This window comes from Corella eumyota, chromosome 5, assembly GCF_963082875.1.
Source record: "Corella eumyota chromosome 5, kaCorEumy4.1, whole genome shotgun sequence".
Classification (NCBI taxonomy): domain Eukaryota; kingdom Metazoa; phylum Chordata; class Ascidiacea; order Phlebobranchia; family Corellidae; genus Corella; species Corella eumyota.
This window is the reverse complement of record NC_137494.1, coordinates 9,323,572-9,348,262: the sequence shown is the minus strand read 5'-3', so window position 1 is coordinate 9,348,262 and position 24,691 is coordinate 9,323,572. Positions and strand designations below refer to the sequence as shown.

The window sequence follows — 24,691 nt, the reverse complement described above, 5'->3', positions numbered from 1 at the left end:
AGCTGAAGTATTTTAACTAAATCTAGCGTTTTTGTATTTCCTTTTCTTTCTAATGCCAAGGACAATAAAGTTGTGTAAACCGCCTAAATATTGATGTTAAAAGTAAAAACAAAATATGCCCCGACCCGGGATTGAACCATGGACCTTCAGATCTTCAGTCTGACGCTCTCCCAACTGAGCTATCGAGGCTCCTGTAAAAATACATTGTCTCGCCTTCTTAATTAATTCTCTTTTTGGATAAAAAAAAATTTCTTAAATCAATTTCTATCGACTAAGCCATGCGTTGTTTGTGTGGAAGGATATTAAACAAAAGAATGGCCAGTACGGGGATCGAACCCGCGACATTCTCGTTATTAGCACGACGCTCTAACCAGCTGAGCTAACCGGCCAGATACTTTACAGCTTATTTACAAATTGTCAATAATTCGGAACGATTTCATTATTATGGACTAAAAAACAATTCCATCTGCTTTACAAGCAGAAGGCCATGAGTTTAATTCTCGCTGAACTAATTTTATTGCCATAAATATAAACAGCAATTATTGTGTAGTTATATGCATTCTTTATTTTATAAAAAACTACAGCAAAATTTATTAATTTTAGACGTAAGACAATTTTTACCAATCATTTTTGAATAAACAGCAGTCTATATTTATTTTAGAGTATTAAAACGTTGCAGTTTGATCAACCAATGTACTTCTACAGACCTATTTTAACGTCTGCTCTACACAAATAAAGTTATAGGTTTAAAACTTATTAAACCTATTCTTTAGGTATATACCACACTGTATGTTTATCTTTTTAAAACTGCGTTCTTTTTAAAATTTATCATTAATATCTAAATTTTAAAAGTGGTCATATTGAACCCTTTTAAATTTCTATTCACCGCCTTTATATTTTTCTTGTAGTGATAAATGGTAAATACCAAAAACGATTGTAAATATTGTTTAAAGATAACAATAAAATGTTTTATGTAATTGCCTTTATAAATAGAAATAATCATTTTAATCATCCTCAATTTTATTTAAGTTAAAAATATTAAATTGTTCTGTAATATAGTTCCGATGGGGTTTGCGCCCATGACCTTCTGCGTGTAAAGCAGACGTGATAACCACTACACTACAGAACTCGTTGGAAACATTGTTCTAGATACAAAGGAGTGAATCACCTCACAGAGTTTTATTATTTTTTAAAATAAAAGCGGTTACTAGTTAATATTAATACCTTAAAATAAGCAAGTTAATATTATTTTTAGTAACATTTAAATCTTAACGTGTAAAAACTTCACTAAATACCTATATAATGGATTTTAACGAATATTATGTTAACGTTATTAACGCTTTTAAATGTTAGCTTTGATGAGTTTTTAAACCGTAACTTTCTGCATAAAGAGTAGACGTAATTATGTAAAAGTTTTAATTATTTTCATTTGTTTAAACTTTTAAAAGTTTAGTTCCGATGGGGCTTGAACCCATGACCTTCTGCGTGTTAGGCAGACGTGATAACCACTACACTACGGAACTCGATGTTCATTAAATTCGTAGAAGCAAACTGGTTAATAATATCACAACGTCTTTATCTCTATGCGTATAATTACGATTTGTCTGTATGTCTTTTGTATAATAAGGCGTATCAATATTTTATAGTTATTATCGCAAAAAAATTACATTTAACCGTCCACAAATTTGCATCAGTTGCATTTTAGTCAAAATTAAGCCGAAAGATCACGCAATTAAGATAACGTTCTATGCTACAAAAACGTTCCAAAATCACTCAACATGGCAACAGGTGTAAACACGTGACTAGAAATAGATAACAACTTTAACGTAAACAACAAGATAGCTGATTTGTTATGGTATTTAATAACAGTATCTCAGTAGTGTCTACAATCATTTGTGTAAGAAACCTAACTAACTGAAGAATGATGAAGATTAACGTTATAATCATATTCAGTACACTTAACAAGGTATTTCAATTTTTTATGGACAAAATAAAAACACATAAAAATGTTAGATATTTTTTACCAAAAAATGGAGGACCCGGGCATCGATCACGGTACCTCCCGCATGCTAAGCGCGCGCTCTACCATGTGAGCTAGACCCCCACGACAACACCGATCCACGATCCACGAATTCGATCCCCGACCTTTCTAATGTGACATAGACCGACCTTGTCACCAGATTTTGGATCTTAAAATTTAGAAATAATACGGCACTATACCAAGTATTTGCTTTGTTAGGTCGGCTTTTAAGGTTAATTACAGTCCTAATGTAATAATCTTTTTAAAGTTATATAACACTGATATTGTAATAATTTAAAATATATAAAAGTAATTCGTTTTATATATTATTTTATAAAAATTTAAATTTATTAAACAATTTATGAATAATTAATCTTTTATATATTTAAATAAATTAACAGATCTTTTTCAGATCTTTAGTCTGACTTTCTCCCTTGTGTTATCGAAGCTGAAGTTTTTTAACTAAATCTAGCGTTTTTGTATTTCCTTTTCTTTCTAATGCCAAGGACAATAAAGTTGTGTAGACCACCTAAATATTGATGTTAAAAGTAAAAACAAAACATGCCCCGACCCGGGATTGAACCAGGGACCTTCAGATCTTCAGTCTGACGCTCTCCCAACTGAGCTATCGAGGTTATTGTAGAAATACATTGTCTCGCCTTCTTAATTAATTCTCTTTTTGGATAAAAAAAAATTTCTTAAATCAATTTCTATCGACTAAGCCATGCGTTGTTTGTGTGGAAGGATATTAAACAAAAGAATGGCCAGTACGGGGATAGAACCCGCGACATTCGCGTTATTAGCACGACGCTCTAACCAGCTGAGCTAACCGGCCAGATACTTTATAGCTGATTTACAAATTGTCAATAATTCGAAACGATTCCATTATTATGGACTAAAAGACAATTCCATCTGCTTTACAAGCAGAAGGCCATGAGTTTAAGTCTCGCTGAACTAATTTTATTGCCATAAATATAAACAGCAATTATTGTGTAGTTATATGCATTCTTTATTTTATAAAAAACTACAGCAAAATTTATTAATTTTAGACGTAAGACAATTTTTACCAATCATTTTTGAATAAACAGCAGTCTATATTTATTTTAGAGTATTAAAACGTTGCAGTTTGATCAACCAATGTACTTCTACAGACCTATTTTAACGTCTGCTCTACACAAATAAGGTTATAGGTTTAAAACTTATTAAACCCATTCTTTACCACACTGTATGTTTATCTTTTTAAAACTGCGTTCTTTTTAAAATTTATCATTAATATCTAAATTTTAAAAGTGGTCATATTGAACCCTTTTAAATTTCTATTCACCGCCTTTATATTTTTCTTGTAGTGATAAATGGTAAATACCATAAACGATTGTAAATATTGTTTAAAGATAACAATAAAATGTTTTATGTAATTGCCTTTATAAATAGAAATAATCATTTTAATCATCCTCAATTTTATTTAAGTTAAAAATATTAAATTGTTCTGTATTATGGTTCCGATGAGGTTTGTACCCATGACCTTCTGCGTGTAAAGCAGACGTGATAACCACTACACTACAGAACTCGTTAGAAACATTGTTCTAGATACAAAGGAGTGAATCACCTCACAGAGTTTTATTATTTTTCAAAATAAAAGCGGTTACTAGTTAATATTATTAACTTAAAATAAGCAAGTTAATATTATTTTTAGTAACATTTAAATCTTAACTTGTAAAAACTTCACTAAATACCTATATAATGGATTTTAACGAATAATATGTTAACGCTATTAACGCTTTTAAATGTTAGCTTTGATGAGTTTTTAAACCGTAACTTTCTGCATAAAGAGTAGACGTAATTATGTAAAAGTTTTAATTATTTTCATTTGTTTAAACTTTTAAAAGTTTAGTTCCGTTGAGGCTTGAACCCATGACCTTCTGCGTGTTAGGCAGACGTGATAACCACTACACTACGGAACTCGATGTTCATTAAATTCGTAGAAGCAAACTGGTTAATAATATCACAACGTCTTTATCTCTATGCGTATAATTACGATTTGTCTGTATGTCTTTTGTATAATAAGGCGTATCAATATTTTATAGTTATTATCGCAAAAAAATTACATTTAACCGTCCACAAATTTGCATCAGTTGCATTTTAGTCAAAATTAAGCCGAAAGATCACGCAATTAAGATAACGTTCTATGCTACAAAAACGTTCCAAAATCACTCAACATGGCAACAGGTGTAAACACGTGACTAGAAATAGATAACAACTTTAACGTAAACAACAAGATAGCTGATTTGTTATGGTATTTAATAACAGTATCTCAGTAGTGTCTACAATCATTTGTGTAAGAAACCTAACTAACTGGAGAATGATGAAGATTAACGTTATAATCACATTCAGTACACTTAACAAGGCATTTCAATTTTTTATGGACAAAATAAAAATACATAAAAATGTTAGATATTTTTTACCAAAAAATGGAGGACCCGGGCATCGATCCCGGTACCTCTCGCATGCTAAGCGCGCGCTCTACCATGTGAGCTAGACCCCCACGCCAACACCGATACACGATCCACGAATTCGATCCCCGACCTTTCTAATGTGACATAGACCGACCTTGTCACCAGATTTTGGATCTTAAAATTTAGAAATAATACGGCACTATACCAAGTATTTGCTTTGTTAAGTCGGCTTTTAAGGTTAATTACGGTCCTGATGTAATAATCTTTTTAAGGTTATATAAAACTGATATTGTAATAAATTAAAATATATAAAAGTAATTCATTTTATATATTATTTTATAAAAATTTAAATTTATTAAACAATTTATGAATAATTAATCTTTCATATATTTAAATAAATTAACAGATCTTTTTCAGATCTTTAGTCTGACTCTCTCCCTTGTGTTATCGAAGCTGAAGTTTTTTAACTAAATCTAGCGTTTTTGTATTTTCTTTTCTTTCTAATGCCAAGGACAATAAAGTTGTGTAAACCGCCTAAATATTGATGTTAAAAGTAAAAACAAAATATGCCCCGACCCGGGATTGAACCAGGGACCTTCAGATCTTCAGTCTGACGCTCTCCCAACTGAGCTATCGAGGCTCCTGTAAAAATACATTGTCTCGCCTTCTTAATTAATTCTCTCTTTGGATAAAAAAAAATTTCTTAAATCAATTTCTATCGACTAAGCCATGCGTTGTTTGTGTGGAAGGATATTAAACAAAAGAATGGCCAGTACGGGGATCGAACCCGCGACATTCTCGTTATTAGCACGACGCTCTAACCAGCTGAGCTAACCGGCCAGATACTTTACAGCTTATTTACAAATTGTCAATAATTCGGAACGATTTCATTATTATGGACTAAAAAACAATTCCATCTGCTTTACAAGCAGAAGGCCATGAGTTTAAGTCTCGCTGAACTAATTTTATTACGATAAATATAAACAGCAATTATTGTGTAGTTATATGCATTCTTTATTTTATAAAAAACTACAGCAAAATTTATTAATTTTAGACGTAAGACAATTTTTACCAATCATTTTTGAATAAACAGCAGTCTATATTTATTTTAGAGTATTAAAACGTTGCAGTTTGATCAACCAATGTACTTCTACAGACCTATTTTAACGTCTGCTCTACACAAATAAGGTTATAGGTTTAAAACTTATTAAACCCATTCTTTAGGTATATACCACACTGTATGTTTATCTTTTTAAAACTGCGTTCTTTTTAAAATTTATCATTAATATCTAAATTTTAAAAGTGGTCATATTGAACCCTTTTAAATTTCTATTCACCGCCTTTATATTTTTCTTGTAGTGATAAATGGTAAATACCAAAAACGATTGTAAATATTGTTTAAAGATAACAATAAAATGTTTTATGTAATTGCCTTTATAAATAGAAATAATCATTTTAATCATCCTCAATTTTATTTAAGTTAAAAATATTAAATTGTTCTGTAATATAGTTCCGATGAGGTTTGCGCCCATGACCTTCTGCGTGTAAAGCAGACGTGATAATCACTACACTACAGAACTCGTTGGAAACATTGTTCTAGATACAAAGGAGTGAATCACCTCACAGAGTTTTATTATTTTTCAAAATAAAAGCGGTTACTAGTTAATATTAATACCTTAAAATAAGCAAGTTAATATTATTTTTAGTAACATTTAAATCTTAACGTGTAAAAACTTCACTAAATACCTATATAATTGATTTTAACGAATATTATGTTAACGCTATTAACGCTTTTAAATGTTAGCTTTGACGAGTTTTTAAACCGTAACTTTCTGCATAAAGAGTAGACGTAATTATGTAAAAGTTTTAATTATTTTCATTTGTTTAAACTTTTAAAAGTTTAGTTCCGATGGGGCTTGAACCCATGACCTTCTGCGAGTTAGGCAGACGTGATAACCACTACACTACGGAACTCGATGTTCATTAAATTCGTAGAAGCAAACTGGTTAATAATATCACAACGTCTTTATCTCTATGCGTATAATTACGATTTGTCTGTATGTCTTTTGTATAATAAGGCGTATCAATATTTTATAGTTATTATCGCAAAAAAATTACATTTAACCGTCCACAAATTTGCATCAGTTGCATTTTAGTCAAAATTAAGCCGAAAGATCACGCAATTAAGATAACGTTCTATGCTACAAAAACGTTCCAAAATCACTCAACATGGCAACAGGTGTAAACACGTGACTAGAAATAGATAACAACTTTAACGTAAACAACAAGATAGCTGATTTGTTATGGTATTTAATAACAGTATCTCAGTAGTGTCTACAATCATTTGTGTAAGAAACCTAACTAACTGGAGAATGATGAAGATTAACGTTATAATCACATTCAGTACACTTAACAAGGCATTTCAATTTTTTATGGACAAAATAAAAATACATAAAAATGTTAGATATTTTTTACCAGAAAATTGAGGACCCGGGCATCGATCCCGGTACCTCCCGCATGCTAAGCGCGCGCTCTACCATGTGAGCTAGACCCCCACGACAACACCTATCCACGATCCACGAATTCGATCCCCGACCTTTCTAATGTGACATAGACCAACCTTGTCACCAGATTTTGGATCTTAAAATTTAGAAATAATACGTCACTATACCAAGTATTTGCTTTGTTATGTCGGCTTTTAAGGTTAATTACGGTCCTAATGTAATAATCTTTTTAAAGTTATATAAAACTGATATTGTAATAAATTAAAATATATAAAAGTAATTCGTTTTATATATTATTTTATAAAAATTTAAATTTATTAAACAATTTATGAATAATTAATCTTTTATATATTTGAATAAATTAACAGATCATTTTCAGATCTTTAGTCTGACTCTCTCCCTTGTGTTATCGAAGCTGAAGTTTTTTAACTAAATCTAGCGTTTTTGTATTTCCTTTTCTTTCTAATGCCAAGGACAATAAAGTTGTGTAAACCGCCTAAATATTGATGTTAAAAGTAAAAACAAAATATGCCCCGACCCGGGATTGAACCATGGACCTTCAGATCTTCAGTCTGACGCTCTCCCAACTGAGCTATCGAGGCTCCTGTAAAAATACATTGTCTCGCCTTCTTAATTAATCCTCTTTTTGGATAAAAAAAAATTTCTTAAATCAATTTCTATCGACTAAGCCATGCGTTGTTTGTGTGGAAGGATATTAAACAAAAGAATGGCCAGTACGGGGATCGAACCCGCGACATTCTCGTTATTAGCACGACGCTCTAACCAGCTGAGCTAACCGGCCAGATACTTTACAGCTTATTTACAAATTGTCAATAATTCGGAACGATTTCATTATTATGGACTAAAAAACAATTCCATCTGCTTTACAAGCAGAAGGCCATGAGTTTAATTCTCGCTGAACTAATTTTATTGCCATAAATATAAACAGCAATTATTGTGTAGTTATATGCATTCTTTATTTTATAAAAAACTACAGCAAAATTTATTAATTTTAGACGTAAGACAATTTTTACCAATCATTTTTGAATAAACAGCAGTCTATATTTATTTTAGAGTATTAAAACGTTGCAGTTTGATCAACCAATGTACTTCTACAGACCTATTTTAACGTCTGCTCTACACAAATAAAGTTATAGGTTTAAAACTTATTAAACCTATTCTTTAGGTATATACCACACTGTATGTTTATCTTTTTAAAACTGCGTTCTTTTTAAAATTTATCATTAATATCTAAATTTTAAAAGTGGTCATATTGAACCCTTTTAAATTTCTATTCACCGCCTTTATATTTTTCTTGTAGTGATAAATGGTAAATACCAAAAACGATTGTAAATATTGTTTAAAGATAACAATAAAATGTTTTATGTAATTGCCTTTATAAATAGAAATAATCATTTTAATCATCCTCAATTTTATTTAAGTTAAAAATATTAAATTGTTCTGTAATATAGTTCCGATGGGGTTTGCGCCCATGACCTTCTGCGTGTAAAGCAGACGTGATAACCACTACACTACAGAACTCGTTGGAAACATTGTTCTAGATACAAAGGAGTGAATCACCTCACAGAGTTTTATTATTTTTTAAAATAAAAGCGGTTACTAGTTAATATTAATACCTTAAAATAAGCAAGTTAATATTATTTTTAGTAACATTTAAATCTTAACGTGTAAAAACTTCACTAAATACCTATATAATGGATTTTAACGAATATTATGTTAACGTTATTAACGCTTTTAAATGTTAGCTTTGATGAGTTTTTAAACCGTAACTTTCTGCATAAAGAGTAGACGTAATTATGTAAAAGTTTTAATTATTTTCATTTGTTTAAACTTTTAAAAGTTTAGTTCCGATGGGGCTTGAACCCATGACCTTCTGCGTGTTAGGCAGACGTGATAACCACTACACTACGGAACTCGATGTTCATTAAATTCGTAGAAGCAAACTGGTTAATAATATCACAACGTCTTTATCTCTATGCGTATAATTACGATTTGTCTGTATGTCTTTTGTATAATAAGGCGTATCAATATTTTATAGTTATTATCGCAAAAAAATTACATTTAACCGTCCACAAATTTGCATCAGTTGCATTTTAGTCAAAATTAAGCCGAAAGATCACGCAATTAAGATAACGTTCTATGCTACAAAAACGTTCCAAAATCACTCAACATGGCAACAGGTGTAAACACGTGACTAGAAATAGATAACAACTTTAACGTAAACAACAAGATAGCTGATTTGTTATGGTATTTAATAACAGTATCTCAGTAGTGTCTACAATCATTTGTGTAAGAAACCTAACTAACTGAAGAATGATGAAGATTAACGTTATAATCATATTCAGTACACTTAACAAGGTATTTCAATTTTTTATGGACAAAATAAAAACACATAAAAATGTTAGATATTTTTTACCAAAAAATGGAGGACCCGGGCATCGATCACGGTACCTCCCGCATGCTAAGCGCGCGCTCTACCATGTGAGCTAGACCCCCACGACAACACCGATCCACGATCCACGAATTCGATCCCCGACCTTTCTAATGTGACATAGACCGACCTTGTCACCAGATTTTGGATCTTAAAATTTAGAAATAATACGGCACTATACCAAGTATTTGCTTTGTTAGGTCGGCTTTTAAGGTTAATTACAGTCCTAATGTAATAATCTTTTTAAAGTTATATAACACTGATATTGTAATAATTTAAAATATATAAAAGTAATTCGTTTTATATATTATTTTATAAAAATTTAAATTTATTAAACAATTTATGAATAATTAATCTTTTATATATTTAAATAAATTAACAGATCTTTTTCAGATCTTTAGTCTGACTTTCTCCCTTGTGTTATCGAAGCTGAAGTTTTTTAACTAAATCTAGCGTTTTTGTATTTCCTTTTCTTTCTAATGCCAAGGACAATAAAGTTGTGTAGACCACCTAAATATTGATGTTAAAAGTAAAAACAAAACATGCCCCGACCCGGGATTGAACCAGGGACCTTCAGATCTTCAGTCTGACGCTCTCCCAACTGAGCTATCGAGGCTATTGTAGAAATACATTGTCTCGCCTTCTTAATTAATTCTCTTTTTGGATAAAAAAAAATTTCTTAAATCAATTTCTATCGACTAAGCCATGCGTTGTTTGTGTGGAAGGATATTAAACAAAAGAATGGCCAGTACGGGGATAGAACCCGCGACATTCGCGTTATTAGCACGACGCTCTAACCAGCTGAGCTAACCGGCCAGATACTTTATAGCTGATTTACAAATTGTCAATAATTCGAAACGATTCCATTATTATGGACTAAAAGACAATTCCATCTGCTTTACAAGCAGAAGGCCATGAGTTTAAGTCTCGCTGAACTAATTTTATTGCCATAAATATAAACAGCAATTATTGTGTAGTTATATGCATTCTTTATTTTATAAAAAACTACAGCAAAATTTATTAATTTTAGACGTAAGACAATTTTTACCAATCATTTTTGAATAAACAGCAGTCTATATTTATTTTAGAGTATTAAAACGTTGCAGTTTGATCAACCAATGTACTTCTACAGACCTATTTTAACGTCTGCTCTACACAAATAAGGTTATAGGTTTAAAACTTATTAAACCCATTCTTTACCACACTGTATGTTTATCTTTTTAAAACTGCGTTCTTTTTAAAATTTATCATTAATATCTAAATTTTAAAAGTGGTCATATTGAACCCTTTTAAATTTCTATTCACCGCCTTTATATTTTTCTTGTAGTGATAAATGGTAAATACCATAAACGATTGTAAATATTGTTTAAAGATAACAATAAAATGTTTTATGTAATTGCCTTTATAAATAGAAATAATCATTTTAATCATCCTCAATTTTATTTAAGTTAAAAATATTAAATTGTTCTGTATTATGGTTCCGATGAGGTTTGTACCCATGACCTTCTGCGTGTAAAGCAGACGTGATAACCACTACACTACAGAACTCGTTAGAAACATTGTTCTAGATACAAAGGAGTGAATCACCTCACAGAGTTTTATTATTTTTCAAAATAAAAGCGGTTACTAGTTAATATTATTAACTTAAAATAAGCAAGTTAATATTATTTTTAGTAACATTTAAATCTTAACTTGTAAAAACTTCACTAAATACCTATATAATGGATTTTAACGAATAATATGTTAACGCTATTAACGCTTTTAAATGTTAGCTTTGATGAGTTTTTAAACCGTAACTTTCTGCATAAAGAGTAGACGTAATTATGTAAAAGTTTTAATTATTTTCATTTGTTTAAACTTTTAAAAGTTTAGTTCCGTTGAGGCTTGAACCCATGACCTTCTGCGTGTTAGGCAGACGTGATAACCACTACACTACGGAACTCGATGTTCATTAAATTCGTAGAAGCAAACTGGTTAATAATATCACAACGTCTTTATCTCTATGCGTATAATTACGATTTGTCTGTATGTCTTTTGTATAATAAGGCGTATCAATATTTTATAGTTATTATCGCAAAAAAATTACATTTAACCGTCCACAAATTTGCATCAGTTGCATTTTAGTCAAAATTAAGCCGAAAGATCACGCAATTAAGATAACGTTCTATGCTACAAAAACGTTCCAAAATCACTCAACATGGCAACAGGTGTAAACACGTGACTAGAAATAGATAACAACTTTAACGTAAACAACAAGATAGCTGATTTGTTATGGTATTTAATAACAGTATCTCAGTAGTGTCTACAATCATTTGTGTAAGAAACCTAACTAACTGGAGAATGATGAAGATTAACGTTATAATCACATTCAGTACACTTAACAAGGCATTTCAATTTTTTATGGACAAAATAAAAATACATAAAAATGTTAGATATTTTTTACCAAAAAATGGAGGACCCGGGCATCGATCCCGGTACCTCTCGCATGCTAAGCGCGCGCTCTACCATGTGAGCTAGACCCCCACGCCAACACCGATACACGATCCACGAATTCGATCCCCGACCTTTCTAATGTGACATAGACCGACCTTGTCACCAGATTTTGGATCTTAAAATTTAGAAATAATACGGCACTATACCAAGTATTTGCTTTGTTAAGTCGGCTTTTAAGGTTAATTACGGTCCTAATGTAATAATCTTTTTAAAGTTATATAAAACTGATATTGTAATAAATTAAAATATATAAAAGTAATTCGTTTTATATATTATTTTATAAAAATTTAAATTTATTAAACAATTTATGAATAATTAATCTTTCATATATTTGAATAAATTAACAGATCATTTTCAGATCTTTAGTCTGACTCTCTCCCATGTGTTATCGAATCTGAAGTTTTTTAACTAAATCTAGCGTTTTTGTATTTCCTTTTCTTTCTAATGCCAAGGACAATAAAGTTGTGTAAACCGCCTAAATATTGATGTTAAAAGTAAAAACAAAATATGCCCCGACCCGGGATTGAACCAGGGACCTTCAGATCTTCAGTCTGACGCTCTCCCAACTGAGCTATCGAGGCTCCTGTAGAAGTACATTGTCTCGCCTTCTTAATTAATTCTCTTTTTGGATAAAAAAAAAAATCTTAAATCAATTTCTATCGACTAAGCCATGCGTTGTTTGTGTGGAAGGATATTAAACAAAAGAATGGCCAGTACGGGGATCGAACCCGCGACATTCGCGTTATTAGCACGACGCTCTAACCAGCTGAGCTAACCGGCCAGATACGTTACAGCTTATTTACAAATGGGTCACTAATTCGGAACGATTCCATTATTATGGACTAAAAGACAATTCCATCTGCTTTACAAGCAGAAGGCCATGAGTTTAAGTCTCGCTAAACTAATTTTATTGCCATAAATATAAACAGCAATTATTGTGTAGTTATATGCATTCTTTATTTTATAAAAAACTACAGCAAAATTTATTAATTTTAGACGTAAGACAATTTTTACCAATCATTTTTGAATAAACAGCAGTCTATATTTATTTTAGAGTATTAAAACGTTGCAGTTTGATCAACCAATGTACTTCTACAGACCTATTTTAACGTCTGCTCTACACAAATAAGGTTATAGGTTTAAAACTTATTAAACCCATTCTTTACCACACTTTATGTTTATCTTTTTAAAACTGCGTTCTTTTTAAAATTTATCATTAATATCTAAATTTTAAAAGTGGTCATATTGAACCCTTTTAAATTTCTATTCACCGCCTTTATATTTTTCTGGTAGTGATAAATGGTAAATACCAAAAACGATTGTAAATATTGTTTAAAGATAACAATAAAATGTTTTATGTAATTGCCTTTATAAATAGAAATAATCATTTTAATCATCCTCAATTTTATTTAAGTTAAAAATATTAAATTGTTCTGTAATATAGTTCCGATGGGGTTTGCGCCCATGACCTTCTGCGTGTAAAGCAGACGTGATAATCACTACACTACAGAACTCGTTGGAAACATTGTTCTAGATACAAAGGAGTGAATCACCTCACAGAGTTTTATTATTTTTCAAAATAAAAGCGGTTACTAGTTAATATTAATACCTTAAAATAAGCAAGCTAATATTATTTTTAGTAACATTTAAATCTTAACGTGTAAAAACTTCACTAAATACCTATATAATTGATTTTAACGAATATTATGTTAACGCTATTAACGCTTTTAAATGTTAGCTTTGATGAGTTTTTAAACCGTAACTTTTTGCATAAAGAGTAGACGTAATTATGTAAAAGTTTTAATTATTTTCATTTGTTTAAACTTTTAAAAGTTTAGTTCCGATGGGGCTTGAACCCATGACCTTCTGCGTGTTAGGCAGACGTGATAACCACTACACTACGGAACTCGATGTTCATTAAATTCGTAGAAGCAAACTGGTTAATAATATCACAACGTCTTTATCTCTATGCGTATAATTACGATTTGTCTGTATGTCTTTTGTATAATAAGGCGTATCAATATTTTATAGTTATTATCGCAAAAAAATTACATTTAACCGTCCACAAATTTGCATCAGTTGCATTTTAGTCAAAATTAAGCCGAAAGATCACGCAATTAAGATAACGTTCTATGCTACAAAAACGTTCCAAAATCACTCAACATGGCAACAGGTGTAAACACGTGACTAGAAATAGATAACAACTTTAACGTAAACAACAAGATAGCTGATTTGTTATGGTATTTAATAACAGTATCTCAGTAGTGTCTACAATCATTTGTGTTAGAAACCTAACTAACTGGAGAAGGATGAAGATTAACGTTATAATCACATTCAGTACACTTAACAAAGTATTTACATTTTTTATGGACAAAATAAAAACACATAAAAATGTTAGATATTTTTTACCAAAAAATGGAGGACCCGGGAATCGATCCCGGTACCTCTCGCATGCTAAGCGCGCGCTCTACCATGTGAGCTAGACCCCCACGACAACACCGATCCACGATCCACGAATTCGATCTCCGACCTTTCTAATGTGACATAGACCGACCTTGTCACCAGATTTTGGATCTTAAAATTTAGAAATAATACGGCACTATACCAAGTATTTGCTTTGTTAGGTCGGCTTTTAAGGTTAATTACGGTCCTAATGTAATAATCTTTTTAAGGTTATATAAAACTGATATTGTAATAAATTAAAATATATAAAAGTAATTCGTTTTATATATTATTTTATAAAAATTTAAATTTATTAAACAATTTATGAATAATTAATCTTTTATATATTTAAATAAATTAACAGATCTTTAGTCTGACTCTCTCCCTTGTGTTATCGAAGCTGAAGTATTTTAACTAAATCTAGCGTTTTTGTATTTCCTTTTCTTTCTAATGCCAAGGACAATAAAGTTGTGTAAACCGCCTAAATATTGATGTTAAAAGTAAAAACAAAATATGCCCCGACCCGGGATTGAACCAGGGACCTTCAGATCTTAAGTCTGACGCTCTCCGAACTGAGCTATCGAGGCTCCTGTAAAAATACATTGTCTCGCCTTCTTAATTAAATCTCTTTTTGGATAAAAAAAATTTCTTAAATCAATTTCTATCGACTAAGCCATGCGTTGTTTGTGTGGAAGGATATTAAACAAAAGAATGGCCAGTACGGGGATCGAACCCGCGACATTCGCGTTATTAGCACGACGCTCTAACCAGCTGAGCTAACCGGCCAGATACTTTACAGCTTATTTACAAATTGTCAATAATTCGGAACGATTCCATTATTATGGACTAAAAGACAATTCCATCTGCTTTACAAGCAGAAGGCCATGAGTTTAAGTCTCGCTAAACTAATTTTATTGCTATAAATATAAACAGCAATTATTGTGTAGTTATATGCATTCTTTATTTTATAAAAAACTACAGCAAAATTTATTAATTTTAGACGTAAGACAATTTTTACCAATCATTTTTGAATAAACAGCAGTCTATATTTATTTTAGAGTATTAAAACGTTGCAGTTTGATCAACCAATGTACTTCTACAGACCTATTTTAACGTCTGCTCTACACAAATAAGGTTATAGGTTTAAAACTTATTAAACCTATTCTTTAGGTATATACCACACTGTATGTTTATCTTTTTAAAACTGCGTTCTTTTTAAAATTTATCATTAATATCTAAATTTTAAAAGTGGTCATATTGAACCCTTTTAAATTTCTATTCACCGCCTTTATATTTTTCTTGTAGTGATAAATGGTAAATACCATAAACGATTGTAAATATTGTTTAAAGATAACAATAAAATGTTTTATGTAATTGCCTTTATAAATAGAAATAATCATTTTAATCATCCTCAATTTTATTTAAGTTAAAAATATTAAATTGTTCTGTATTATGGTTCCGATGGGGTTTGTACCCATGACCTTCTGCGTGTAAAGCAGACGTGATAACCACTACACTACAGAACTCGTTAGAAACATTGTTCTAGATACAAAGGAGTGAATCACCTCACAGAGTTTTATTATTTTTCAAAATAAAAGCGGTTACTAGTTAATATTATTAACTTAAAATAAGCAAGTTAATATTATTTTTAGTAACATTTAAATCTTAACTTGTAAAAACTTCACTAAATACCTATATAATGGATTTTAACGAATAATATGTTAACGCTATTAACGCTTTTAAATGTTAGCTTTGATGAGTTTTTAAACCGTAACTTTCTGCATAAAGAGTAGACGTAATTATGTAAAAGTTTTAATTATTTTCATTTGTTTAAACTTTTAAAAGTTTAGTTCCGTTGAGGCTTGAACCCATGACCTTCTGCGTGTTAGGCAGACGTGATAACCACTACACTACGGAACTCGATGTTCATTAAATTCGTAGAAGCAAACTGGTTAATAATATCACAACGTCTTTATCTCTATGCGTATAATTACGATTTGTCTGTATGTCTTTTGTATAATAAGGCGTATCAATATTTTATAGTTATTATCGCAAAAAAATTACATTTAACCGTCCACAAATTTGCATCAGTTGCATTTTAGTCAAAATTAAGCCGAAAGATCACGCAATTAAGATAACGTTCTATGCTACAAAAACGTTCCAAAATCACTCAACATGGCAACAGGTGTAAACACGTGACTAGAAATAGATAACAACTTTAACGTAAACAACAAGATAGCTGATTTGTTATGGTATTTAATAACAGTATCTCAGTAGTGTCTACAATCATTTGTGTAAGAAACCTAACTAACTGGAGAATGATGAAGATTAACGTTATAATCACATTCAGTACACTTAACAAGGCATTTCAATTTTTTATGGACAAAATAAAAATACATAAAAATGTTAGATATTTTTTACCAAAAAATGGAGGACCCGGGCATCGATCCCGGTACCTCGCGCATGCTAAGCGCGCGCTCTACCATGTGAGCTAGACCCCCACGCCAACACCGATACACGATCCACGAATTCGATCCCCGACCTTTCTAATGTGACATAGACCGACCGTGTCACCAGATTTTGGATCTTAAAATTTAGAAATAATACGGCACTATACCAAGTATTTGCTTTGTTAAGTCGGCTTTTAAGGTTAATTACGGTCCTAATGTAATAATCTTTTTAAAGTTATATAAAACTGATATTGTAATAAATTAAAATATATAAAAGTAATTCGTTTTATATATTATTTTATAAAAATTTAAATTTATTAAACAATTTATGAATAATTAATTTTTCATATATTTGAATAAATTAACAGATCATTTTCAGATCTTTAGTCTGACTCTCTCCCATGTGTTATCGAATTTGAAGTTTTTTAACTAAATCTAGCGTTTTTGTATTTCCTTTTCTTTCTAATGCCAAGGACAATAAAGTTGTGTAAACCGCCTAAATATTGATGTTAAAAGTAAAAACAAAATATGCTTCGACCCGGGATTGAACCAGGGACCTTCAGATCTTCAGTCTGACGCTCTCCCAACTGAGCTATCGAGGCTCCTGTAGAAATACATTGTCTCGCCTTCTTAATTAATTCTCTTTTTGGATAAAAAAAAAATCTTAAATCAATTTCTATCGACTAAGCCATGCGTTGTTTGTGTGGAAGGATATTAAACAAAAGAATGGCCAGTACGGGGATCGAACCCGCGACATTCGCGTTATTAGCACGACGCTCTAACCAGCTGAGCTAACCGGCCAGATACTTTACAGCTTATTTACAAATTGTCAATAATTCGGAACGATTCCATTATTATGGACTAAAAGACAATTCCATCTGCTTTACAAGCAGAAGGCCATGAGTTTAAGTCTCGCTAAACTAATTTTATTGCTATAAATATAAACAGCAATTATTGTGTAGTTATATGCATTCTTTATTTTATAAAAAACTACAGCAAAATTTATTAATTTTAGACGTAAGACAATTTTTACCAATCATTTTTGAATAAACAGCAGTCTATATTTATTTTAGAGTATTAAAACGTTGCAGTTTGATCAACCAATGTACTTCTACAGACCTATTTTAACGTCTGCTCTACACAAATAAGGTTATAGGTTTAAAACTTATTAAACCTATTCTTTAGGTATATACCACACTGTATGTTTATCTTTTTAAAACTGCGTTCTTTTTAAAATTTATCATTAATATCTAAATTTTAAAAGTGGACATATTGAACCCTTTTAAATTTCTATTCACCGCCTTTATATTTTTCTTGTAGTGATAAATGGTAAATACCATAAACGATTGTAAATATTGTTTAAAGATAACAATAAAATGTTTTATGTAATTGCCTTTATAAATAGAAATAATCATTTTAATCATCCTCAATTTTATTTAAGTTAAAAATATTAAATTGTTCTGTATTATGGTTCCGATGGGGTTTGTACCCATGACCTTCTGCGTGTAAAGCAGACGTGATAACTACTACACTACAGAACTCGTTAGAAACATTGTTCTAGATACAAAGGAGTGAATCACCTCACAGAGTTTTATTATTTTTCAAAATAAAAGCGGTTACTAGTTAATATTATTAACTTAAAATAAGCAAGTTAATATTATTTTTAGTAACATTTAAATCTTAACTTGTAAAAACTTCACTAAATACCTATATAATGGATTTTAACGAATAATACGTTAACGCTATTAACGCTTTTAAATGTTAGCTTTGATGAGTTTTTAAACCGTAACTTTCTGCATAAAGAGTAGACGTAATTATGTAAAAGTTTTAATTATTTTCATTTGTTTAAACTTTTAAAAGTTTAGTTCCGTTGAGGCTTGAACCCATGACCTTCTGCGTGTTAGGCAGACGTGATAACCACTACACTACGGAACTCGATGTTCATTAAATTCGTAGAAGCAAACTGGTTAATAATATCACAACGTCTTTATCTCTATGCGTATAATTACGATTTGTCTGTATGTCTTTTGTATAATAAGGCGTATCAATATTTTATAGTTATTATCGCAAAAAAATTACATTTAACCGTCCACAAATTTGCATCAGTTGCATTTTAGTCAAAATTAAGCCGAAAGATCACGCAATTAAGATAACGTTCTATGCTACAAAAACGTTCCAAAATCACTCAACATGGCAACAGGTGTAAACACGTGACTAGAAATAGATAACAACTTTAACGTAAACAACAAGATAGCTGATTTGTTATGGTATTTAATAACAGTATCTCAGTAGTGTCTACAATCATTTGTGTAAGAAACCTAACTAACTGGAGAATGATGAAGATTAACGTTATAATCACATTCAGTACACTTAACAAGGCATTTCAATTTTTTATGGACAAAATAAAAATACATAAAAATGTTAGATATTTTTTACCAAAAAATGGAGGACCCGGGCATCGATCCCGGTACCTCGCGCATGCTAAGCGCGCGCTCTACAATGTGAGCTAGACCCCCACGCCAACACCCATCCACGATCCACGAATTCGATTTCCGACCTTTCTAATGTGACATAGACCGACCTTGTCACCAGATTTTGGATCTTAAAATTTAGAAATAATACGGCACTATACCAAGTATTTGCTTTGTTAAGTCGGCTTTTAAGGTTAATTACGGTCCTAATGTAATAATCTTTTTAAAGTTATATAAAACTGATATTGTAATAAATTAAAATATATAAAAGTAATTCGTTTTATATATTATTTTATAAAAATTTAAATTTATTAAACAATTTATGAATAATTAATCTTTCATATATTTGAATAAATTAACAGATCATTTTCAGATCTTTAGTCTGACTCTCTCCCATGTGTTATCGAATCTGAAGTTTTTTAACTAAATCTAGCGTTTTTGTATTTCCTTTTCTTTCTAATGCCAAGGACAATAATGTTGTGTAAACCGCCTAAATATTGATGTTAAAAGTAAAAACAAAATATGTCCCGACCCGGGATTGAACCAGGGACCTTCAGATCTTCAGTCTGACGCTCTCCCAACTGAGCTATCGAGGCTCCTGTAGAAATACATTGTCTCGCCTTCTTAATTAATTCTCTTTTTGGATAAAAAAAAAATCTTAAATCAATTTCTATCGACTAAGCCATGCGTTGTTTGTGTGGAAGGATATTAAACAAAAGAATGGCCAGTACGGGGATCGAACCCGCGACATTCGCGTTATTAGCACGACGCTCTAACCAGCTGAGCTAACCGGCCAGATACTTTACAGCTTATTTACAAATGGGTCAATAATTCGGAACGATTCCATTATTATGGACTAAAAAACAATTCCATCTGCTTTACAAGCAGAAGGCCATGAGTTTAAGTCTCGCTAAACTAATTTTATTGCTATAAATATAAACAGCAATTATTGTGTAGTTATATGCATTCTTTATTTTATAAAAAACTACAGCAAAATTTATTAATTTTAGACGTAAGACAATTTTTACCAATCATTTTTGAACAAACAGCAGTCTATATTTATTTTAGAGTATTAAAACGTTGCAGTTTGATCAACCAATGTACTTCTACAGACCTATTTTAACGTCTGCTCTACACAAATAAGGTTATAGGTTTAAAACTTATTAAACCTATTCTTTAGGTATATACCACACTGTATGTTTATCTTTTTAAAACTGCGTTCTTTTTAAAATTTATCATTAATATCTAAATTTTAAAAGTGGTCATATTGAACCCTTTTAAATTTCTATTCACCGCCTTTATATTTTTCTTGTAGTGATAAATGGTAAATACCATAAACGATTGTAAATATTGTTTAAAGATAACAATAAAATGTTTTATGTAATTGCCTTTATAAATAGAAATAATCATTTTAATCATCCTCAATTTTATTTAAGTTAAAAAAATTAAATTGTTCTGTATTATGGTTCCGATGGGGTTTGTACCCATGACCTTCTGCGTGTAAAGCAGACGTGATAACCACTACACTACAGAACTCGTTAGAAACATTGTTCTAGATACAAAGGAGTGAATCACCTCACAGAATTTTATTATTTTTCAAAATAAAAGCGGTTACTAGTTAATATTATTAACTTAAAATAAGCAAGTGAATATTATTTTTAGTAACATTTAAATCTTAACTTGTAAAAACTTCACTAAATACCTATATAATGGATTTTAACGAATAATACGTTAACGCTATTAACGCTTTTAAATGTTAGCTTTGATGAGTTTTTAAACCGTAACTTTCTGCATAAAGAGTAGACGTAATTATGTAAAAGTTTTAATTATTTTCATTTGTTTAAACTATTAAAAGTTTAGTTCCGTTGAGGCTTGAACCCATGACCTTCTGCGTGTTAGGCAGACGTGATAACCACTACACTACGGAACTCGATGTTCATTAAATTCGTAGAAGCAAACTGGTTAATAATATCACAACGTCTTTATCTCTATGCGTATAATTACGATTTGTCTGTATGTCTTTTGTATAATAAGGCGTATCAATATTTTATAGTTATTATCGCAAAAAAATTACATTTAACCGTCCAAAAATTTGCATCAGTTGCATTTTAGTCAAAATTAAGCCGAAAGATCACGCAATTAAGATAACGTTCTATGCTACAAAAACGTTCCAAAATCACTCAACATGGCAACAGGTGTAAACACGTGACTAGAAATAGATAACAACTTTAACGTAAACAACAAGATAGCTGATTTGTTATGGTATTTAATAACAGTATCTCAGTAGTGTCTACAATCAATTGTGTAAGAAACCTAACTAACTGGAGAATGATGAAGATTAACGTTATAATCACATTCAGTACACTTAACAAGGCATTTCAATTTTTTATGGACAAAATAAAAATACATAAAAATGTTAGATATTTTTTACCAAAAAATGGAGGACCCGGGCATCGATCCCGGTACCTCGCGCATGCTAAGCGCGCGCTCTACAATGTGAGCTAGACCCCCACGCCAACACCCATCCACGATCCACGAATTCGATCCCCGACTTTTCTAATGTGACATAGACCGACCTTGTCACCAGATTTTGGATCTTAAAATTTAGAAATAATACGGCACTATACCAAGTATTTGCTTTGTTAAGTCGGCTTTTAAGGTTAATTACGGTCCTAATGTAATAATCTTTTTAAAGTTATATAAAACTGATATTGTAATAAATTAAAATATATAAAAGTAATTCGTTTTATATATTATTTTATAAAAATTTAAATTTATTAAACAATTTATGAATAATTAATCTTTCATATATTTGAATAAATTAACAGATCATTTTCAGATCTTTAGTCTGACTCTCTCCCATGTGTTATCGAATCTGAAGTTTTTTAACTAAAATTAGCCTATTTGTATTTCCTTTTCTTTCTAATGCCAAGGACAATAAAGTTGTGTAAACCGCCTAAATATTGATGTTAAAAGTAAAAACAAAATATGCCCCGACCCGGGATTGAACCAGGGACCTTCAGAACTTCAGTCTGACGCTCTCCCAACTGAGCTATCGAGGTTCCTGTAGAAATACATTGTCTCGCCTTCTTAATTAATTCTCTTTTTGGATAAAAAAAAAATCTTAAATCAATTTCTATCGACTAAGCCATGCGTTGTTTGTGTGGAAGGATATTAAACAAAAGAATGGCCAGTACGGGGATCGAACCCGCGACATTCGCGTTATTAGCACGACGCTCTAACCAGCTGAGCTAACCGGCCAGATACTTTACAGCTTATTTACAAATGGGTCAATAATTCGGAACGATTCCATTATTATGGACTAAAAGACAATTCCATCTGCTTTACAAGCAGAAGGCCATGAGTTTAAGTCTCGCTAAACTAATTTTATTGCCATAAATATAAACAGCAATTATTGTGTAGTTATATGCATTCTTTATTTTATAAAAAACTACAGCAAAATTTATTAATTTTAGACGTAAGACAATTTTTACCAATCATTTTTGAATAAACAGCAGTCTATATTTATTTTAGAGTATTAAAACGTTGCAGTTTGATCAACCAATGTACTTCTACAGACCTATTTTAACGTCTGCTCTACACAAATAAGGTTATAGGTTTAAAACTTATTAAACCCATTCTTTACCACACTGTATGTTTATCTTTTTAAAACTGCGTTCTTTTTAAAATTTATCATTAATATCTAAATTTTAAAAGTGGTCATATTGAACCCTTTTCAATTTCTATTCACCGCCTTTATATTTTTCTTGTAGTGATAAATGGTAAATACCAAAAACGATTGTAAATATTGTTTAAAGATAACAATAAAATGTTTTATGTAATTGCCTTTATAAATAGAAATAATCATTTTAATCATCCTCAATTTTATTTAAGTTAAAAATATTAAATTGTTCTGTAATATAGTTCCGATGGGGTTTGCGCCCATGACCTTCTGCGTGTAAAGCAGACATGATAATCACTACACTACAGAACTCGTTGGAAACATTGTTCTAGATACAAAGGAGTGAATCACCTCACAGAGTTTTATTATTTTTCAAAATAAAAGCGGTTACTAGTTAATATTAATACCTTAAAATAAGCAAGCTAATATTATTTTTAGTAACATTTACATCTTAACGTGTAAAAACTTCACTAAATACCTATATAATTGATTTTAACGAATATTATGTTAACGCTATTAACGCTTTTAAATGTTAGCTTTGATGAGTTTTTAAACCGTAACTTTTTGCATAAAGAGTAGACGTAATTATGTAAAAGTTTTAATTATTTTCATTTGTTTAAACTTTTAAAAGTTTAGTTCCGATGGGGCTTGAACCCATGACCTTCTGCGTGTTAGGCAGACGTGATAACCACTACACTACGGAACTCGATGTTCATTAAATTCGTAGAAGCAAACTGGTTAATAATATCACAACGTCTTTATCTCTATGCGTATAATTACGATTTGTCTGTATGTCTTTTGCATAATAAGGCGTATCAATATTTTATAGTTATTATCGCAAAAAAATTACATTTAACCGTCCAAAAATTTGCAGCAGTTGCATTTTAGTCAAAATTAAGCCGAAAGATCACGCAATTAAGATAACGTTCTATGCTACAAAAACGTTCCAAAATCACTCAACATGGCAACAGGTGTAAACACGTGACTAGAAATAGATAACAACTTTAACGTAAACAACAAGATAGCTGATTTGTTATGGTATTTAATAACAGTATCTCAGTAGTGTCTACAATCATTTGTGTTAGAAACCTAACTAACTGGAGAAGGATGAAGATTAACGTTATAATCACATTCAGTACACTTAACAAGGTATTTCAATTTTTTATGGACAAAATAAAAACACATAAAAATGTTAGATATTTTTTACCAAAAATTGGAGGACCCGGGCATCGATCCCGGTACCTCTCGCATGCTAAGCGCGCGCTCTACCATGTGAGCTAGACCCCCACGACAACACCGATCCACGATCCACGAATTCGATCTCCGACCTTTCTAATGTGACATAGACCGACCTTGTCACCAGGATTTGGATCTTAAAATTTAGAAATAATACGGCACTATACCAAGTATTTGCTTTGTTAGGTCGGCTTTTAAGGTTAATTACGGTCCTAATGTAATAATCTTTTTAAGGTTATATAAAACTGATATTGTAATAAATTAAAATATATAAAAGTAATTCGTTTTATATATTATTTTATAAAAATTTAAATTTATTAAACAATTTATGAATAATTAATCTTTTATATATTTAAATAAATTAACAGATCTTTAGTCTGACTCTCTCCCTTGTGTTATCGAAGCTGAAGTATTTTAACTAAATCTAGCGTTTTTGTATTTCCTTTTCTTTCTAATGCCAAGGACAATAAAGTTGTGTAAACCGCCTA

At 30.8% G+C, this 24,691-nt stretch overlaps 37 non-coding genes across 37 annotated transcripts; all 37 read right to left on the bottom strand.

Moving 5' to 3' along the window:
* Positions 1-116: 116 nt before the first annotated feature.
* On the bottom strand, positions 117-189 carry Trnaf-gaa (transfer RNA phenylalanine (anticodon GAA)). Its single transcript has one exon. It is a non-coding gene; the product is annotated as a tRNA-Phe (tRNA).
* Positions 190-315: 126 nt separating this feature from the next.
* Trnai-aau (transfer RNA isoleucine (anticodon AAU)) lies at positions 316-389 on the bottom strand. The gene has a single exon. It is a non-coding gene; the product is annotated as a tRNA-Ile (tRNA).
* A 667-nt stretch (positions 390-1,056) lies between these two features.
* Trnav-uac (transfer RNA valine (anticodon UAC)) lies at positions 1,057-1,129 on the bottom strand. The gene has a single exon. It is a non-coding gene; the product is annotated as a tRNA-Val (tRNA).
* A 321-nt stretch (positions 1,130-1,450) lies between these two features.
* On the bottom strand, positions 1,451-1,523 carry Trnav-aac (transfer RNA valine (anticodon AAC)). The gene has a single exon. It is a non-coding gene; the product is annotated as a tRNA-Val (tRNA).
* A 1,059-nt stretch (positions 1,524-2,582) lies between these two features.
* On the bottom strand, positions 2,583-2,655 carry Trnaf-gaa (transfer RNA phenylalanine (anticodon GAA)). Its single transcript has one exon. It is a non-coding gene; the product is annotated as a tRNA-Phe (tRNA).
* A 126-nt stretch (positions 2,656-2,781) lies between these two features.
* On the bottom strand, positions 2,782-2,855 carry Trnai-aau (transfer RNA isoleucine (anticodon AAU)). Its single transcript has one exon. It is a non-coding gene; the product is annotated as a tRNA-Ile (tRNA).
* A 659-nt stretch (positions 2,856-3,514) lies between these two features.
* Trnav-uac (transfer RNA valine (anticodon UAC)) lies at positions 3,515-3,587 on the bottom strand. The gene has a single exon. It is a non-coding gene; the product is annotated as a tRNA-Val (tRNA).
* Positions 3,588-3,908: 321 nt separating this feature from the next.
* On the bottom strand, positions 3,909-3,981 carry Trnav-aac (transfer RNA valine (anticodon AAC)). The gene has a single exon. It is a non-coding gene; the product is annotated as a tRNA-Val (tRNA).
* Positions 3,982-5,040: 1,059 nt separating this feature from the next.
* Trnaf-gaa (transfer RNA phenylalanine (anticodon GAA)) lies at positions 5,041-5,113 on the bottom strand. Its single transcript has one exon. It is a non-coding gene; the product is annotated as a tRNA-Phe (tRNA).
* Positions 5,114-5,239: 126 nt separating this feature from the next.
* Positions 5,240-5,313, bottom strand: Trnai-aau (transfer RNA isoleucine (anticodon AAU)). The gene has a single exon. It is a non-coding gene; the product is annotated as a tRNA-Ile (tRNA).
* Positions 5,314-6,374: 1,061 nt separating this feature from the next.
* Positions 6,375-6,447, bottom strand: Trnav-aac (transfer RNA valine (anticodon AAC)). Its single transcript has one exon. It is a non-coding gene; the product is annotated as a tRNA-Val (tRNA).
* Positions 6,448-7,506: 1,059 nt separating this feature from the next.
* Positions 7,507-7,579, bottom strand: Trnaf-gaa (transfer RNA phenylalanine (anticodon GAA)). Its single transcript has one exon. It is a non-coding gene; the product is annotated as a tRNA-Phe (tRNA).
* A 126-nt stretch (positions 7,580-7,705) lies between these two features.
* Trnai-aau (transfer RNA isoleucine (anticodon AAU)) lies at positions 7,706-7,779 on the bottom strand. Its single transcript has one exon. It is a non-coding gene; the product is annotated as a tRNA-Ile (tRNA).
* A 667-nt stretch (positions 7,780-8,446) lies between these two features.
* On the bottom strand, positions 8,447-8,519 carry Trnav-uac (transfer RNA valine (anticodon UAC)). Its single transcript has one exon. It is a non-coding gene; the product is annotated as a tRNA-Val (tRNA).
* Positions 8,520-8,840: 321 nt separating this feature from the next.
* Trnav-aac (transfer RNA valine (anticodon AAC)) lies at positions 8,841-8,913 on the bottom strand. The gene has a single exon. It is a non-coding gene; the product is annotated as a tRNA-Val (tRNA).
* A 1,059-nt stretch (positions 8,914-9,972) lies between these two features.
* On the bottom strand, positions 9,973-10,045 carry Trnaf-gaa (transfer RNA phenylalanine (anticodon GAA)). Its single transcript has one exon. It is a non-coding gene; the product is annotated as a tRNA-Phe (tRNA).
* A 126-nt stretch (positions 10,046-10,171) lies between these two features.
* On the bottom strand, positions 10,172-10,245 carry Trnai-aau (transfer RNA isoleucine (anticodon AAU)). Its single transcript has one exon. It is a non-coding gene; the product is annotated as a tRNA-Ile (tRNA).
* Positions 10,246-10,904: 659 nt separating this feature from the next.
* On the bottom strand, positions 10,905-10,977 carry Trnav-uac (transfer RNA valine (anticodon UAC)). The gene has a single exon. It is a non-coding gene; the product is annotated as a tRNA-Val (tRNA).
* Positions 10,978-11,298: 321 nt separating this feature from the next.
* Positions 11,299-11,371, bottom strand: Trnav-aac (transfer RNA valine (anticodon AAC)). Its single transcript has one exon. It is a non-coding gene; the product is annotated as a tRNA-Val (tRNA).
* Positions 11,372-12,430: 1,059 nt separating this feature from the next.
* Trnaf-gaa (transfer RNA phenylalanine (anticodon GAA)) lies at positions 12,431-12,503 on the bottom strand. The gene has a single exon. It is a non-coding gene; the product is annotated as a tRNA-Phe (tRNA).
* A 126-nt stretch (positions 12,504-12,629) lies between these two features.
* Positions 12,630-12,703, bottom strand: Trnai-aau (transfer RNA isoleucine (anticodon AAU)). Its single transcript has one exon. It is a non-coding gene; the product is annotated as a tRNA-Ile (tRNA).
* Positions 12,704-13,757: 1,054 nt separating this feature from the next.
* Positions 13,758-13,830, bottom strand: Trnav-aac (transfer RNA valine (anticodon AAC)). The gene has a single exon. It is a non-coding gene; the product is annotated as a tRNA-Val (tRNA).
* A 1,048-nt stretch (positions 13,831-14,878) lies between these two features.
* Trnal-uaa (transfer RNA leucine (anticodon UAA)) lies at positions 14,879-14,951 on the bottom strand. Its single transcript has one exon. It is a non-coding gene; the product is annotated as a tRNA-Leu (tRNA).
* Positions 14,952-15,076: 125 nt separating this feature from the next.
* Trnai-aau (transfer RNA isoleucine (anticodon AAU)) lies at positions 15,077-15,150 on the bottom strand. The gene has a single exon. It is a non-coding gene; the product is annotated as a tRNA-Ile (tRNA).
* A 667-nt stretch (positions 15,151-15,817) lies between these two features.
* Positions 15,818-15,890, bottom strand: Trnav-uac (transfer RNA valine (anticodon UAC)). Its single transcript has one exon. It is a non-coding gene; the product is annotated as a tRNA-Val (tRNA).
* A 321-nt stretch (positions 15,891-16,211) lies between these two features.
* On the bottom strand, positions 16,212-16,284 carry Trnav-aac (transfer RNA valine (anticodon AAC)). Its single transcript has one exon. It is a non-coding gene; the product is annotated as a tRNA-Val (tRNA).
* A 1,059-nt stretch (positions 16,285-17,343) lies between these two features.
* Positions 17,344-17,416, bottom strand: Trnaf-gaa (transfer RNA phenylalanine (anticodon GAA)). Its single transcript has one exon. It is a non-coding gene; the product is annotated as a tRNA-Phe (tRNA).
* Positions 17,417-17,541: 125 nt separating this feature from the next.
* On the bottom strand, positions 17,542-17,615 carry Trnai-aau (transfer RNA isoleucine (anticodon AAU)). Its single transcript has one exon. It is a non-coding gene; the product is annotated as a tRNA-Ile (tRNA).
* A 667-nt stretch (positions 17,616-18,282) lies between these two features.
* On the bottom strand, positions 18,283-18,355 carry Trnav-uac (transfer RNA valine (anticodon UAC)). Its single transcript has one exon. It is a non-coding gene; the product is annotated as a tRNA-Val (tRNA).
* Positions 18,356-18,676: 321 nt separating this feature from the next.
* On the bottom strand, positions 18,677-18,749 carry Trnav-aac (transfer RNA valine (anticodon AAC)). The gene has a single exon. It is a non-coding gene; the product is annotated as a tRNA-Val (tRNA).
* A 1,059-nt stretch (positions 18,750-19,808) lies between these two features.
* On the bottom strand, positions 19,809-19,881 carry Trnaf-gaa (transfer RNA phenylalanine (anticodon GAA)). The gene has a single exon. It is a non-coding gene; the product is annotated as a tRNA-Phe (tRNA).
* A 125-nt stretch (positions 19,882-20,006) lies between these two features.
* On the bottom strand, positions 20,007-20,080 carry Trnai-aau (transfer RNA isoleucine (anticodon AAU)). The gene has a single exon. It is a non-coding gene; the product is annotated as a tRNA-Ile (tRNA).
* A 668-nt stretch (positions 20,081-20,748) lies between these two features.
* Trnav-uac (transfer RNA valine (anticodon UAC)) lies at positions 20,749-20,821 on the bottom strand. The gene has a single exon. It is a non-coding gene; the product is annotated as a tRNA-Val (tRNA).
* A 321-nt stretch (positions 20,822-21,142) lies between these two features.
* Positions 21,143-21,215, bottom strand: Trnav-aac (transfer RNA valine (anticodon AAC)). Its single transcript has one exon. It is a non-coding gene; the product is annotated as a tRNA-Val (tRNA).
* A 1,059-nt stretch (positions 21,216-22,274) lies between these two features.
* On the bottom strand, positions 22,275-22,347 carry Trnaf-gaa (transfer RNA phenylalanine (anticodon GAA)). The gene has a single exon. It is a non-coding gene; the product is annotated as a tRNA-Phe (tRNA).
* A 125-nt stretch (positions 22,348-22,472) lies between these two features.
* Trnai-aau (transfer RNA isoleucine (anticodon AAU)) lies at positions 22,473-22,546 on the bottom strand. The gene has a single exon. It is a non-coding gene; the product is annotated as a tRNA-Ile (tRNA).
* A 1,054-nt stretch (positions 22,547-23,600) lies between these two features.
* On the bottom strand, positions 23,601-23,673 carry Trnav-aac (transfer RNA valine (anticodon AAC)). Its single transcript has one exon. It is a non-coding gene; the product is annotated as a tRNA-Val (tRNA).
* Positions 23,674-24,691: the final 1,018 nt, after the last annotated feature.